The following is a 6,155-nucleotide window of genomic DNA, read 5'->3' as shown; positions in this document are numbered from 1 at the left end:
TTACAGCCCAACATTTCATTTTTATCCCGAGAGGCCTTCAGCTTGGCGTGTGGCGCAAGCGAGACGAGATAGCGGTAATTTAATGAGTTGTCGTCATCACCAGAACCTACAGAAAACACTATCTGACACTATGTACATTTGTAACAGTTTGGTGTTACCGTCAGATGTTCCGTTCAATACTTATAGAACGGGACATTAAAATAGAGAATAGAGAAAAATATAATAGAGAGTGAGAAATCGTCTTAGAGTTAGACCAAGAAAAGTCTGCAGCGATTTTGATAGCCCACGCAGTGCAACGTGTTATTTACACGTCATAAATTCATAGAAATTTGACGTTTAAAATGACACTTGCACTGCGTGGGCTATCAAAATCGCTGCAGACTTTTCTCGGTCTGACTCTAAACATCGGTATTAAAAGTAAAAAAAATGTATTCGTGTATATTTTTATATAAATAAATAACTGAACAAGCAACTTTTGGACTAGTGGACTTAAATTAATAAACAAGCAAAGATAATTCGAATAAAATTATTATATGAACTATTAAAATTTAATGAATGATTTAGTATGTCCCTACAAAGTATATCAATTTATTTTCACTCTGTTTATCTGAGAAAAATTTAGACGCATAGGTACATTTGAACATTTTTAATAGTTTGCAACATTTTAATATTTTTATATAAAACCAAAAACCGGATGCACTGGAACTCTATTTTCAACTCCTTCTGTTTATAATATTAGTTGACCAAAATATAATTTGTTTTTTTTTTTTGATTTGATATTATAATATAATAAATAGAGTACTGTCTAAATCATAAGTACTTAATTTTTTATACCTTCTTCAAGAAACCTGTTATCTACATTCCCGCTACCGCCTCCGCTCGTGGCTTGCGCCGCCCAATAATTCCAGATCTCGGAATGTGCGTAATGTGAGTCGTTCCTTAAATTGGATTGATGTAATTCCTCCTTATATCCCCTATTTTTTTTGCCCGGACATCGTAGGGCAGTTCAATATGATAGATGTTTTCTTTTGTTGTAAAGTTAAGAATATCGTTCGTCCATGAGAAGTTTGGGTCTCTATTGTTTCCCCAAATAGTCATAATTCATTTGGTTCAGAAACGCGTCACTTTTCAGGATTGCCATAAAACAAACCTAACCTAACTATAAGATAACCTTACGAAAATCCTGAAAAGTTAACGGTTTCAGTTTTATGACTAATGATAATATGACAAACAATACATTATGACTTAAAACTTTATAGGAAACGAAAGGACCCCGAGAAGTTTATATCTGCTAGTACTTACAAATGTGACTTTCCACACTGAAGGGTCCTTATGCTTAAAGTGCAATATAAGGATAATTTTATCTCAAATTCCAACAGAAATGTTGATAAAATTGTAAACTGCACCTGAAGCAAGCATGCCACATTAATGTCGATCGACCTATTTAATGCCTACAAAAATATTTATGTTTTAAACAATTTTACCTACATCGATATTAAACTTTCGTAAGACATATTTTAAACTGTTGCTAACACAGCTGAACACCTCAAGCGGCGCAAATATGCAGCCATTGATTCTGGCTGCATGTTTGAGCCGTTTGGGGTGGAAACCCTTGGGCCGTGGGGACCTGGCGCGCACGGCATATTTTCTGAGCTGGCGAAGCGTCTCGTGGAGGCGTCGGGTGACAAGAGGGCTGGCTCCTACCTGGCGCAACGTATTAGCATTGCCGTCCAGCGCGGCAATGCCGCCAGCCTTCTTGGCACCCTGCCACAAGGCACTGAGTTGGAGACAGTCTTTTATTTATAACTTTAGTTTTTGTTAGGTATTGTAGTTAGTTGTAGTTTTTAATTTTAGTTTTTAATTCTTTAGATATATTACTTGTTTACTTATTAATTGTTAAATAAAAAGACGGATACCTTTTAAACTGTTTAGACGACAACGGTTTTACTCACTTGAATCTTTAGTATTGCCTGAAGCCTGAGGAAGGACCCCCGAAGGGCCCGAAATTGATAGCGACTAAAAATTCAAGTGAGTGAAACCGTTATCGTCTCAACAGTTTAATTTTACCTACAGTCTGATTTTTTAAACTATTGAACGCTATAAATACAAAAACTGATGAATTCTGTGACAGATCATATTGTATGCTCGAAATGGGCAACTGTTGATTCGATATCTCATGTTTATGACATCTTATGTACACAGTTTACAATTAATAAATACTTTACTTTACTTTACTTTACTTTACAGCGTCGGTGCAATAAAGAGTATTTGTATTAAATTGTATTGTATATTAATAGTAGGTAGGTACTTAGCTTGTGATTTTAATTGTTATAATTTGCCGCGCAAATTGGCCCTAATATAATTGACCCATTTAATTATATTAAATAATGAGTATCTTAAATGAGAAATTCCATGTTTACCGCCCGCATGAAACTGCCTACCACCAAACAATTAATTAACCGTTTATTTTCATTAAAATATACTTTGAATAAAGGAAAATATCGTGTTCATTTCATACGAACATGAATTTTAATCGGAAATGTTTTTGATAGCTCAAATCAAGTGTAAAGTAGGTAATTTCTCCATTTTATTATTTTAATCCATAATTGTTTTGTTACCTTTGTTGTATAAGAAGATAAACGGTATAATAACTAATTATATCCAATAGCGATAAGTACCTACTTAGATTAACTACTTATACCGGGTGTGGCTTGTGATATTTACGAGCAAAAAATGGAGATAGGCTGTATCAGAACAGAATGCGTCGTTTCTAACACAGATTCAGCGCCATCTATGTCAGCGACACATGCTGTTCCGAGTAATGGCTACTTTCCTCTATACATCTCTATTAAACTATGTATATAGGTATTATAGTTTCGGGGATATAAGCCGCCGCGTCATAACACTTTTCCGTTACATCGGTTTTCGATCCGAGCCCCTCTACGGGTTTCTAAAGACGTTCACCTACGTTTCACGTCAAAAATTATACTGTAGGCTGTACTCATCATACTGACCAACATTTATTCAGCGATTTTCTAAAAATAACTTGTGTTTTGATTTTTAATACAATTAAAAAGTTTTTTCTAAGACGCAATGTACCTATTGAATAGAATAGAATAGAATATATTTTTATTCGTAAGCACAGACAATACATAATATGAAAGAAAACACAAAATAAGATTAAAGTGCCACGAAATGGCCTCATCTCAGCATGTTGCTGGTGGCTTCCAGCGCTGGTCTTCCGATGAGACCATCAAGTGAGAAGAATCACGGAGGGTAACAGACAAGAAGAAAAAGACATCAAATAACGTACAGTGAACAAATAGCAAAATAAAAGTTACACAGAAGGAAGATACAACATAACGACTATATTAAATTAAATTAAGACTATTTTATACATATAAAACAAGCATCGTGCTCGCAACACTATATTGATCCGGTCCAACCATACCTTGGCTGTACCACGCTGTACATTACAGCTGCATATGCAGCTAGCGCCAACGGTGGCTACACTAACTAAAAAAAGGCAATGACAGACCAGACCAATATCGAGCGTTCATGAAATCAATTTTATAAGATTACGATTAGTTTAACAAGACAGCCTCGTAGGATTCGTAGGTAAACGAATACTAACATAATAATACTCTACTAAGTACCTATGGCGTATCAGGAATAATGAACTCTTGCCAGGCTGAAGGAACAAAACACTTGTGGTAAGCATAAGTAGTATTGAATGAATGAATGATTTATTGCGAAATTTGTTATGTTTAAGGCGCGACAAGCAACGTCAATCATAATAAGGATAGAAGATATTTATTTTATATGAAACATTGAAGTCTAAATTAACTTTATTAACTCAATAAAATATCTTTATTTTTATAAAGACTTCATCATTTTTAAAAGTTATTGAACAGTGTGACCGTTTGAGGAGTACAATCTATGTTTTAATTATTTGCCCGTATTACAGGCCACACCCTGTATATCGATAAAAATAATAAGTCACAATGACAATTTAAAACTGCCACCAATGTTAATCGCATTTTTAGGGTTCCGTACCCAAAGGGTAAAAACGGGACCCTATTACTAAGACTCCGCTGTCTGTCCGTCCGTCCGTCCGTCCGTCTGTCACCAGGCTGTATCTCACGAACCGTGATAGCTAGACAGTTGAAATTTTCACAGATGATGTATTTCTGTTGCCGCTATAACAACAAATACTAAAAACAGAATAAAATAAAGATTTAAGTGGGGCTCCCATACAACAAACGTGATTTTTGACCGAAGTTAAGCAACGTCGGGCGGGGTCAGTACTTGGATGGGTGACCGTTTTTTTGCTTGTTTTGCTCTATTTTTTGTTGATGGTGCGGAACCCTCCGTGCGCGAGTCCGACTCGCACTTGGCCGGTTTTTGTATACTTTATCAGTTATCGGTCATGTCATATCATGCAATTCACGCTAAAACATTACCTACATTTATTTTCGTACGATGTAATTAGCGAGCGCCCCCGCGTAAGTGATAACACTGATAACATCGATTTCATTCAAAATTTGATCATAAAAACAAAGGAATTCGATTTAACGTCATTTCTAATTTTCTAGTATCCTCTACCCGCCCATACGTCAAACCTTGCCAAGCAAAATGAAATTTTATTTTGTCAACACAAAGTTCAAATTAGAATGGAACAGGAGACCTTTTTATAGGTCTCTGGGCGGCTAGAGGGTATCAATCGAGATGACGTATCACTACACCTTATAAAACAAAGTCCCACGCCGCATCTGTCTGTTTGTGTGTTTATGTTCGCGATAAACTCAAAAACTACTGAACATATTTTCATGCGGTTTTCTTGAGGAAGGTTTGTGTATAATTTGTGAAGATTTTGTATAACTCGTGCGAAGCCGAGGCGGGTCGCTTATTTTATAATTTATTGAATGACCATGGATAACAGTCCAACGTATTATTCGAAATGAAATGTCAATTGCATATACCTAGTGTTATCAAATGCCGCAATGGCGGTCGTAACATATGGACTCTGAACACATCATAGAGACGATATTTCCACATAATATACAGCATGTACCTGGTTTCTACTCGGTCTACTCCTCAAACAATAAAACTTTTGTTCAACAACTTTTTGAAATTATGTAGTCATAAGATTGTCTCTTTTTCAAACAAACTTAATAATATTTTCAATGTACTTTAAATTCCGTCTAATTGACATTGCCTGTCAGTCTTGTCACCGTACAGGCATAATCAATTTCGTGATACATTACGTGTTCGAATAAATTTTAAATTGTTTTAAAATCCAAACCACAAGTTATTTTTAAAAGTCGTTGAACAAACATTGTCTAGTTTGAGGAGTAGAATCTACGTTTTAATTATTCGCCCGTGTTACAGGCCACGTGCTATATAACTGTGAAGTTAACAGCGCCATCTGTCTGACCCTTTTTATACTTTATCAAACCCTAGGTGGCTTATAGATAATCGATATTATAAGCATCCAATAGGGGTGCATAGTTCCATAGACAGTCCATAGGTGGCGCTGTAATCAATAATAATTAATGTAGGCTTGTGAATTTTGATGTTATTTTATTTTCCCAATATACTTTATAGATAGCACTCGTTTTTTTTCTCCGACTCCCTCAAGATCCTCCGCCCTCCGCTCACGTGCTAACACAGCTTAAAGGGGTCCACTGATTAACAGTCCGCCGGATAATGTCGGCCTGTCAGTTAGAACAAAAAGTTGACAGCTCCGAACAACTGACAGGCCGATATCGGTCAGCGGACTGGTAATGAGTGGGCCCCTTAAAGGATTTTATAGTTAAAACATCCCTATACCAGTGGGGAGACACTCCTCCTTTCGGGTAAACTCGGGTCCATTCGGCTCAGCATTGCTCCGAGCAATTATTAGGGTTGGCACCACTTGACGTTTGCGTGCACGACCACAGATAAGATAATGACTTGAATTTTGACAACCTTAAATAGCCGGAAGGGATAGTGCCATAGATTAGAAAGGGATAGCATGATTCGTCCCTGAATCCCTGTCAAACTTCGGTTTTGTAGAAAGTGGCCTTTCTGTGTGTTAATTTATACTCGTGTGGAATTTAATTATCTACCAGGGAATAAGCTACGACAACGGAACATCGCTGTATTAATGAGCA

This window comes from Cydia amplana, chromosome 16 (genome assembly GCF_948474715.1).
Source record: "Cydia amplana chromosome 16, ilCydAmpl1.1, whole genome shotgun sequence".
NCBI lineage: Eukaryota > Metazoa > Arthropoda > Insecta > Lepidoptera > Tortricidae > Cydia > Cydia amplana.
The sequence above is the reverse complement of the archived record's forward strand: the minus strand, read 5'-3'. Positions refer to the sequence as shown.